At 36.8% G+C, this 11,059-nt stretch overlaps 1 long non-coding RNA gene across 1 annotated transcript; it reads left to right on the top strand.

The window, feature by feature from the left end:
• Positions 1 to 7,327: 7,327 nt before the first annotated feature.
• Positions 7,328 to 10,141, top strand: LOC145567666 (uncharacterized). Its single transcript, XR_014095725.1, has 2 exons — positions 7,328 to 7,643; positions 9,330 to 10,141. It is a non-coding gene; the product is annotated as an uncharacterized LOC145567666 (long non-coding RNA).
• The last annotated feature ends 918 nt before the right edge of the window (positions 10,142 to 11,059 follow it).

The raw sequence follows: 11,059 nt of genomic DNA, 5'->3' as shown, positions 1-11,059 counted from the left end.
CCTGCAATGAATCATCGGAAATATTAGTATCAGCAATTTTACCCTGGAGCCCTGCAGGGGCATTTGGTACAACGGAATCAGGATTAGCAATATCAATTAAATCAGGTTCATCCTCTTTTGGCATTTGGGGCCCATCGTAGTGTGAACCACTCCTTAGGGTAATTGCATTTGCATGTTCCGTAGGTTGAATTCCCTGCGCTGGTAGGGCTCCCTGCTGGCGAGATTGAAGGGTAGAGGACAATTGGGCAATTTGGGTGTCCATGACTTTATTATGGGCTATAATAGAGTCAATTTGTTGGTCTCTACTCTCCATATGTTTTTGCATACTCGTCAACATTGCCCTAATTTCTGATAAAGCAGGGTCAGAAGATGTAGTAGGGGTTTGTGCTGGGGCTTTCTGGTTAGCATGAGGGTGGTAATATTTCTGCTGTGTAGGGGGTGCTGGTTGTGGTTGTTGTGGAGGTGGAGGGTTTTGAACATTGGTGCTACGGTAAGATAGGTAGGGATGGTTCCGGTAGCCAGGATTGTAGGAATTGGAGTATGGGTTATTTTGCTTTTAGGTTTGAAAAGCATTAACTTGCTCCATCGAACTCCTGCAATCTAGCTCAAAATGCCCTACACTTCCACAATTTTCACAAAAAGCATCATTAGCATTGTTAGAAACAGCAGAAACATTAGCAACAGAATTAGGAATATTAGTACTAAGGCTATCTAATTTTTGGCAAATAGAAGTAAGCTGAGCTTGCATAAGGGTTACTAAATCAACATGATGCTTGCCCTTATTAGCATAACCTCTAGTATTCCCATATTGGGAATTATGGATCGCCATATCTTCAATAAACTGACCTGCATCATCAACATTTAAATTCATGAATCTACCGCTAGCTGCGGAGTCTAAATTTGTCCTTGATGCATTCCCTAATCCATTGTAAAAAGCTTGAATTAGCTGCCACTTTGTCAAGTTGTGGTGGGGACACTCCCTCTGCAGATCCTTGAATCTTTACCAAGCCTCATATAATGCTTCATCTGGCTCCTGGGCAAAATTCTGAATGGCACTTCTCAATAAAGCTGTTTTCTCTACAAAGTAATATTTATTATAAAAATTCAAAGCAAGTGTCTCCCAGTCAGTAATACCAAGTGCAGCTCTATTCAAACATTTAAACCACAATTTAGCTTTTCCACATAAAGAAAAGGGAAAAAGAATCTCCCTGATTTGGTCCTGCGTTACCCCATTCTGCCTAATAGTATTGCAATATTGACAGAAATCTGCAATGTGAAGATTAGGATCTTCACCCTTAGCTCCACTGAACTGCTTTCTTTCTATCATCGTTATAAACTGGGGCTTGATCTTGAGCTGGACTCCCTCGAGATCAGGTGTAGGAGAAAGATGTGGAAAATCCGTCAGGGATGGCTGCGAATAATCGCTAAGCTTGCGAGGTGGAGGTGGTGGTGGTGTACCCATCTCTAATTCTGAATCAGAAGAGTGCTCCGAATCACTAGAGTTAGGTAATGGGTTTCTAGGAATATCGTTACTCCCATAACCTGCCAGGATCTGCCTATAAAGATTCTTCTGTCTATGGAAAGAGCGCTCGATCTCAGGATCGAATGGAATGTAACCTGATCTAGAACACCTGGGCATAAACAAAGAACTAAAAAGACAGATATTAGAACTACCTCAAAGAACTAATGTCCTTTGAGGCAAAAAGAAAATAATCTAGACTACAAAAACAATTAGAAATAAAAATAAAATCGTTTTCTCGGCAACGGCGCCAAATTTTGACAGGCTAAAGTCGTATCACCTAATCAAAAATAATTACCTAAGTCCACTAGCTTGTGCAGATAAGGAAGTAGGGTCGAATCCACAGGGAAACTAGTCTTTCTACTCCTAATTAATTATTATAATCTAAATTATTAAGGTAGCCAATATTTTTGTGAATAAAATCTATGCTACGAAGATTATGAGTAAGGAAAGTAATAGGGAAGAAATCAATAATAATAAAGCCTAGGGCATAGGTTCACTAATAAACAATATTCCAGGGTAAAACATAATAATCAATCATCGATGCATTAATTAATCAGATCATAAAAGGGTTTCGCTACGTATTGCAATCACAGAGTTAATTTACCGGTATTAAATCTCATCTCTCGAATCTCGACCTAACCATTTATTAATTAATCTGCCTATTGAAACTAAGCATAAACATCAATTCTCATCTCTCGAATCTCGAATCAATATTGCTAAACTCATACAATTAAACCTGGCCAAATCTAATTGCAAAGCATTTAAACAATCAATAGGAAATCGATTTAGCATTAACAATCAATAATCATAAAATTACCCCTTCATATTATTTATTAGATCTCCATAAACCCTAGAAAGAGAACTACTCAGACATAATTAAAGCTAAACCAAATATAATAATTAAACAAGACATGAAGAAATTGAATGAATAAAAATACTGAGATTAATAAGAGAGAAATCGTACCAAGACGGCGGAATTACAATGGAGTTTTAGGGAACAAGAGAGAAAATAAGTCTAGAGAGAGAAAGTCTAAGTAGAGAGAGAAGGAATTAAAAAAAAACTAGAGTAAGAGAAGTGAAAAAAAGGTATCTAATCTTGCCTAATAAAATTACCTTAATACTAAACAAGAGTTATCCGCTAAAACAAATTAATCGGAACTAAGATTCCCTAAAAGCCACTCGCGCCCGGTCGGGCAAGGGGCCGCTCGACCGGGCCCGCCTTTTTTCAAGTTTGAGGTCTTCTCCCGCCCGGCCGGGCGCGTGCTCGGGCGCGGGCTATCTCAAGTGTTGCTTCGCCCCGCCCGGCCGGGCGCACCTTCGGGCGGAGCCTTGCTGGTCCGGGCGGAGCTCTTGGGCTTCACGGCTATCTCCTTGGGCCTCCGAACTTGGCCCAATTGCCTTGTATTTTCGAAACTGAGCCCTTAATCACCGATTTGCTACCTCCAATCGGTCTTGGGCTATCGAAAGTGGTCGCGGCCTTCCAACGCTCGTTGTTGCTCCTCAAAAATCCGGGAAAATGCTCCAAGTACGCAAATTCCTACAAAACTCAAGCAAAACTACAAAAACACTAGAAAACACAAATTAGTAATAAAAGTGGCTCGAAGGAACCAAAAACACTACTAATTACGACCAAGGGAGGGGGTAAATATATATATAAAATGAACACATCACCTTTTACAAAATTCCACATACATTAGTTCTAGACACACCTAGCCAAGTTTGAAGTTGCCTTCGCCCTAGACGTGAAAGGTTTATAATTTCTGAGGGTTAGGTCCCAAATCCTATTTCAATTATTTAATTTAATTGTTAGTTATTTTCCTTGAAGTTACTAACGCGTGTATTTTGTAATTAAAAAGAGATACGAGGCATCCAAGTAAGTAATTACTTTAATTATTCTTTTGATATAGAAATCATGCTTTGATTATTTTAATTCCTAGTATCATGTTAGGATGTTTTTATTACTTTCTAGTATCGTGTTTAGGATGCTTCCTATTCTTTCCTTCTATCATGTTAGTATCATGTTAGGGATAAAACTTTGATCTTTAATGTTTAGTGACATGCTAGGATTTGTTATTAATCTTATTAATATCATGCCTAGGGTCTTGCTATTATTATTATGCTTTATTAAGAATATTATGATGATGATGATTATGATGTTGCTAATATATATATTATTGTTATTGCTTGATCACCCCTTTTATGCATGTTTAAAGGGAATTTGTACTTGTAATCACGCTTAATAAGATAATTAATAATCTTGTTTAAGCTAATATGATTATAATTCAAGTGATCGCCAATAATAGTTTTGTTTATGCTTTAATATTCAACCAACATAGATAAACATGTTTAGGGTTAACCTATTGATTGTATGTTAGTCAGAAAGCGCACATGAATACGAGAAGAATGAAGTAGAGGCCTATTTTTAGGGCAGGTTCAATCTCTTTTAGGTTGGATTTGTACCTTCATCCCCGAATATCCAGTCATGGTTCCAGACAACTATGGAGTTAGCGATCTCATGGATCGTGAAGGGGTGTAACCTTCACCCTGTGAACGGTTTACAAGTTCCTAAAACTTGTTGGCGACTCTTTTACTCTAGCTTCCTTCCTTTTGGACGCCACCATGCTTAAGTGTATGATCACAGTGGGGCTCAAGTGTGGGATGCTTGAAATATTCCCTACAGGAGCCCACTATCTTTCTCTTCTTGATAAGACCATGAGATTTATAACAGGTTGGCAGTGTAAACTTATTAATCTGGCTGGTAGGAGCACTCTTGTCAAAGTTGTTTTGAGCTCTTACCTTGTCTATCATATGTAGAATAAATTGCTGCCTATTTCTGTTATCAATTCCATTGAAAAAAAATGCAAAAAAATTCTTATGGAATAAAGTGGATAATGTTCATTACTCTCCTAGAATTAGATGGGGTCATGTTACTAAACCAATGGAAATTGGGGGGTTAGGTTTTAAAAAGACTTAAAGAGTGGAATGTAGCTTACATGGCAAAGTTGGAATGGACTTTGCTTAATAGGCATGACAAATTGTGGGTTCGAATCTTTAATGATAAATATTTAAGGAATGCTAGCTGCCTTTTTTTTATTGTAATCCCCATAACTTTCAATCCCCAATTTGGAGGGATATTTTGAAAGGAAGACACCTTCTTGCTTCGGGTCTTAAAATTGGTATTAACATTGGGAAAAAAACCTTGCTTTGGTATCATCATTGGTTGGGTGATAAGCATCTTTATCTTTATTTGGATCATGCATGATGCTCCTAATGCTAAGGCTCATTGTTTTGTTTGTGATATAATTAGGGATGGTAACTGGTATCTCAATGATATTATGCATATTCTTCCTTATTTTATGGTGAATTTAATTCTGATTACTCCTTGCTCTATATTTGGTATTATGGGTGATTTTATTGCTTGATCTTTTTCAAATAATGGAGTTTTTAGTATTCAATCAGCTTATCATCATTTAATTAAGGAAAATTGCATAACTTCCTCCTTCTGTAATTCCTGGAAAAGTATATAGAGAATTCAAGCTGCCTCTAAATACAAAATGTTGCTTTGGAACTGTATGCACTCTATTCTCCCTATGGCTTAAAAAATCTGTCATTTCTTGCCTTTGGTTAGCCCGAGTTGTGCTAGGTGTGGTATGTATGAAGAGTTCCATATTCACCTTTTTCGGGATTGCTTCTCTTCTCATATTCTATGTAATGACATCTTTGCTAAGATTAGAACCTTGTGGTTTTAATTTTAATGACTTTATGAATCTTGACTGGAATGATTGGTTGAACTATAATCTTAGTTTTGAATCTCACTGGAAAATGTTTTTTCTGGTAGCTTTTTGGCACTTATGGAGAAATAGGAATATCACTGTCTTTGAGGAAAAAAAAGTTTCATGCTAATTTTGCTAGATTTTACAATGATTATCACTACACTAACTTGCTATTACAGGATAAAGGGAAAGGGTTGGCTTCTTCTTCGAATGCTGCTCCCCTTTCTGCTGTTATTCCCTCTATTGTTGTGAGTGCTAGTTCCTCTGATTCTGCTGCCCCTACTGTTGTTTCCTCCCTTTGTGATGATGGTTCCGCTGCTAGTGCTTGTTTTTTGTCTTTGAAAAGCTCCTCTCTTTCTATTCCTTTAGAGCAGCAGTGGATTCCTCCTCCCCCTGGGTTTAAAAGAATCCACACTAATGGTTCTTAGAGGTTGATCAATGTTTTTGCGGGTAGAGGGGATTAGGAATGAAGATGGGTCCTATTTTTTGGGTTTCTCCAGCAAGTATAACGCGGTTACTGCTTTGGCAGCAGAGTTATATGTTGTTAGAGATGCTTTGGCTATGGCTGATGCTTTTGAAGTGAAAAAAGTGGAGCTTTTCACTGATGCTATTTCCATTAATTAAGGTGATGTTTGACACCTTAGATCCTAATGTTCACCATCCTCTTGCTGCCACGATCAATGATATTGCTACTAGCATTAAGAAACTTAAAGTTGTGGAGATTAAGCATATTCGAAGGGATCTCAATGTCATTGCTCACTAGTTGGCTAAAGTTGGTAATGGTATGTGTATTGACCATAGGACTTATTACACTGCCCCAGATTGTGTCAAGACCCTTTATGAAAGGGAGACGGGTGTTTCTGCTATTGTTGATTGATTTCGCCACCCACCTCTAGCTTAGATGTTTCTTTTGTGCTGCTTATGAGTGGCTTTGTTTTCTAGTTATGTTTTATTACCTCTTGTTTTAAAGTTTGAACTGTTGGCTCTTTGTTTGGTGTAGCTATCTTTAGGTTACCTTCATCAATTTTTTGTGTAATATTTTCGATGTAAGGATATTTATCTAATATATCTATCTTCCTTTGTTGTGTTAAAAAAAAAAAAAAAAAAAAAAAAAAACATTCACACCATTAAACCAAACATCTTCTGCTATAAATGCAAAGAACACTTATCATTTAGAAACATCAGATATCCTGCAAACAGCAGTAAAACATCTAGCTTCAAAACCGTTTCTTAATGAATATACCGCAATTTTAAGATCAGGGTTACTAATTAACTACTCAGCAATTCATCAAATGACTAAAATTTTCTCATGGTGATTAAAACTTCACTCATTTGGTGATAGCTGAGCCAATTAGTACAACTCTTTAGAACGAAGGCTCTAACTTTGCAAACATATCACACCCCATGTACCTAGGTAATTTCTCTTTTTTTGACATTCAAGAGTTAATAAAATTGTAATGCTTGTATAATTGTATGAAGAATGCTCAGGACCAATGCATTTTTTTCAATGGTTTAAGATCATGACTAAGCATATCACACCACCATGGTAACACTCCTTAGAGATTTAGGTAGGACAAAAGAGATGAGAGAATGGCGATTGTGAGGGGGGTTATTTAGATGAAAGGGGAACAAGTGATAGGAGGGTAAGAGAGAAGAGGAAAGGAAGCAAAAGAATGAAACTAGAAGGATATAAACGTAAATTTGAGAAGTAGGTGGATATACTAGGGTGATGAATAGCACCACCCTTCCGGTTCAGTCTAGGATTAGACCGATAAACAATCATAATCTTCCAAGCCGGGAAGGTATATGTCGTATAAACCAACAGTTTTACAACGTAGAAAGTTAGAAGATCTTGTACAACTCTCCGAAGTTAGTACAACATCTTCAGTAGAAGTACAAATTGGAACTTTGAGGTGACTTGTACAGCTCCCCAAGCTAGTACAGTAGTACCCCAATATTTCATGTAGTACAACACTGAAGTACTCAAGTACAATTTTGGTTGCACTATAAAAACAACTACTAGAAATCTTAGAACAATTACCAACAATTCAACACATTATCGTGAAATTATAAAAATAGATTGTATTATAACAGGTGGTGCCCACAGGAGCAACTTGAGACCACATGGGTGAGGCATATGCAACTTCCCAAAGTAGATCACCTATTTATGGGTGGTTTAGCTCAGGGTTCTGGGTAGGCTCTTATCCTGTGGTGCACATGTGTTATCAGGTCGTCCCTTCCGTCCTTCCTCCACCACACGATGGATAGATCCATTTGTAATCAAGACCCACATAACTAGACATCGATCTCTTTTAGAGATACAGGCTCAAATACTGCGGGGCTAATAGGTAAATTTCCAACTCAAAGTTTAAAATTAACTTTTGGGTGACACATTGGTTGGTGCAGCTCTATGATTTAGCAATGATCCAAAATTTTGAAACTTTCCACAATGCCTTTTGGGTTTCTCAGAATACTACATCATCTCACTGAAAAAGATCAAAGGAGTTTTGTTTTCAAATTTAAAGCAATATCTTAAACAAGCCTTGGGCAAATTATGGAATCTCACTCAGATAGCCATCTCTAGTTGTTTATGCTGCCAAAAACATGGTTAGATCCAAAGGCTTGCTATTTTCAACATCTGAGATGAGGAAGGTAAAATCACTAGTTCTATCAATGATGACTAAAGAAGGCAACCAACATCATTTACAAGGCATCCTTGACCTTCATGTCTTAATTTTAGACATTTAAGAACCAGCACCAGCCACATAAAAATTGAAGATAGAGATCTAATTTTGGGATATCTCTGGGTAATAATGCAATAACCTAAAATTCTCACTACTTAAAGATGCATAAAGTGATGTTCAGACAAACAACTTTAAAGTAAAAAAGGAAGACCAAAGTAATAATGCAGTTGACATCAAAGGACATCACATTCATCAATTATACACTTTATTATCCATCATCATAACAAACATAACACAAACTATTGGGTCCGTCCACCCGCAGCCAACAGTTTGTGCGACACAGCTCTCCTCCTTTCTCTTCTCTCTCCTTCTTCTCTTCCTTTCTCTTTCTATCTCCTATACTCCTCTTTTTTCCAGATCAAAATCAAAATCAAAATCAAAATAGAAATTGCATAAAACATTCATAATTAATCCAAAGGGCTATTTGTTTCGAAATTTTTATTGAATCGAAAGGGGGGCATGGTGGAGAAGGAGGCGGCGGCGACGGCGGAGGAATGAATTGCAATCCTTGGTGGTGTAGTAGGAGGCGGCGACGATGGATCCCTAGTGGTGGCATTCGCTGCTTGGTTTGCGTGGTTGGGGTGCGAATCGTGCTTGGTTTGCATGGTTGGGGACTTGGGGTGCGAATCGCGGCTGGGCTCTGGCGTGCGTCTGTGGGAGGAAGGAGAGAGAGTGTGGTGGTGATTTGTTGTTAATGAGAACATATCAGCCATTGTATGTTCTTAATGAAAAATAAAGAAAGAAAGAAACAAAGAGAGGAAGAGGGGGAAAGAGGAGAGAGAAGAAATGTGAATTTGTTGTTGTTAAGGAGAACGTATCAGCCACAATTTTTGTACAGTATATTGTTAATGAGAAAGAAAGAGGGGAAGAGGGGGAAAGAGGAGAGAGAAGGAAACAAATTTTGTATCTTGTATGTACTTAATCATATTAGCCAACAAATAATATATATCAGCCAATTGATGTTTGATATAAGTCAATACTATGGACATATCAGACATTAATAAAAATGTATCATCCAACAAAAAGAACATATCAGCTAACAAAAGATACATATTGCCAACAAGAGTAATATATCATCCAATAAAATTTACTTCTTAGCGAAGAGACGGAACATATCAGCCAACAAAATATACAAATTGATGAATCATATTTATATAGGGTTCTTAGGCATGTTTATGTTAGTTTTTATACCTTTTTCTTAGTCTTTTTGGTCGATTTTAGGGTCATATTTGCATAAGTCATCATATATCGCTCTATTACGCTTCGTTTGTGTATTTCTTAATGTTTCAGGTAATTTCATAGTCATTTGGACGCTTTCGAAGGATTTAGAGTTGATTCGGAGGATAGTTGGACGGAAGCCGACGGTTTAAGTTGTTGATTGAAGCTTCTATGCTCGTAGACGTTCGTTTTGATTGGTTTGTACATGGAAAATGGACATATTATCCTAGATAGGACACTTTGTGCCAATATAGAGTGAATTTGAGTGAAAACAAAACATTAATGAACGACGAGGCAAAAAAGGACCCTTGTACACTGTTTCAGCCATAACTCGGGTTCTACATATTGGATTGAGGTGATTCAAGTTGGGTTGGAAACTAAACTTGAAGATCTTTCCAATGATAGGTTGAACGCCTTCATACAACACCTAGATTGTGAGTTACAGCCTTCCAAAGTCGGTCCTACAAATCTGCCAGTCAAGCGCCCAGCCATCGGGCGATGGCTTAGCCTCATACACGAGCCCTTGAATCTGCCTAGCCTGATGGAAATCCATCGGCCAATGGTCGTCATGCAGCCCTTGATCACTCAACCATCGGCCACCCATCGAACGATGGGTCTGGCGCGCGGAACTTTGGGGTATTCGGCCTCCACCGACTTTGATCCTCCAAGCGACCAATCACAAGACGACTTTTGTTATTTTTATTTCCTTATTTTATTTTATTTATTTATTTTATTTAGAATTAGGTTTAACATAAATACTTGAGAGGATTTTATTTTCTTCTCTTATGCTTTATTTTCTAAAAACAACGCATCTTTAGTTTTCTCTCCATTGTTGAACCCTAGTTTTATTCTCCATTAATTCAATCATCGACGTATTTCATTTATTCTTTTCGTTCTTTAATTATTTTATTAATTATGAATTCAAGTCTATTTATCTCTTTTATTTTGTTTATTTCAATTATGAGTGAGTAGTTGTTTTCTAGGGCTAAGTGAGGGAAGCCATGTTTATATCTTGATTATTTGTGCTTAATTATTTATAAATTTATGAATTAGGGTTTGAATAATTCCAATTGATTTGTACTTTATTGTTTGATTCATATAATTGGCCAATATCATGAGTTGATTATTTAGCTAATAAAAATTAGAATTGAAAGATCATATTTTTAGAGGCTTAATTACAATTGGCGAATTCAATTATGTTAGCGACCGAATTATATATGTTAATTCGTAAGTTTTAATTCCCGACCGTAGGATTAACAAGTGCTTTAATTATTCGACCTAGTTTGTTTATTAATGGATTGTTTGCATTTCTTGGATTGGTATAAGCATGGTGGACTGAATGTATGCCCTAGACTTTAATTTATCTGAGAACAACCTTATTTTAATTATTAACATACTTTAGTTAATTGATCATTAAATCACTCTTCATTTATTGAAATAGTTTATATAATTGGGCAAAAACTAATGGAAACTGTCTCCCTATGGGATTCGACCCGTATTTGCTAAGTCTCTGCTAACAACAGACACCGTGCACTTGCGGTTTAACTTTTTATTCATCACAAATCAACCAACAAGAGGATGAAATCAACCAACAAAAGGTACATATAAGTCAACAGAAGGAACATATTAGCTAACAAATGAAGCATATCAACCAACAAATGGATTCAATAAACCAACAAAAGCAATAAGTAAGCCAACAAAATAAAGATATCAGCCAACAAAATGAAACATATAAGCTAATAATTAAAATATACATATCAGTCAACAAAATAAATATATCAGTCAACTAAAATAACATATAA

Source organism: Chenopodium album, chromosome 11, assembly GCF_948465745.1.
Source record: "Chenopodium album chromosome 11, dcCheAlbu1.1, whole genome shotgun sequence".
In the NCBI taxonomy this organism is placed as follows: Eukaryota; Viridiplantae; Streptophyta; class Magnoliopsida; order Caryophyllales; family Amaranthaceae; genus Chenopodium; species Chenopodium album.
Note: the sequence above shows the minus strand (reverse complement) of the source record. Positions and strands in the feature narration are given on the sequence as shown.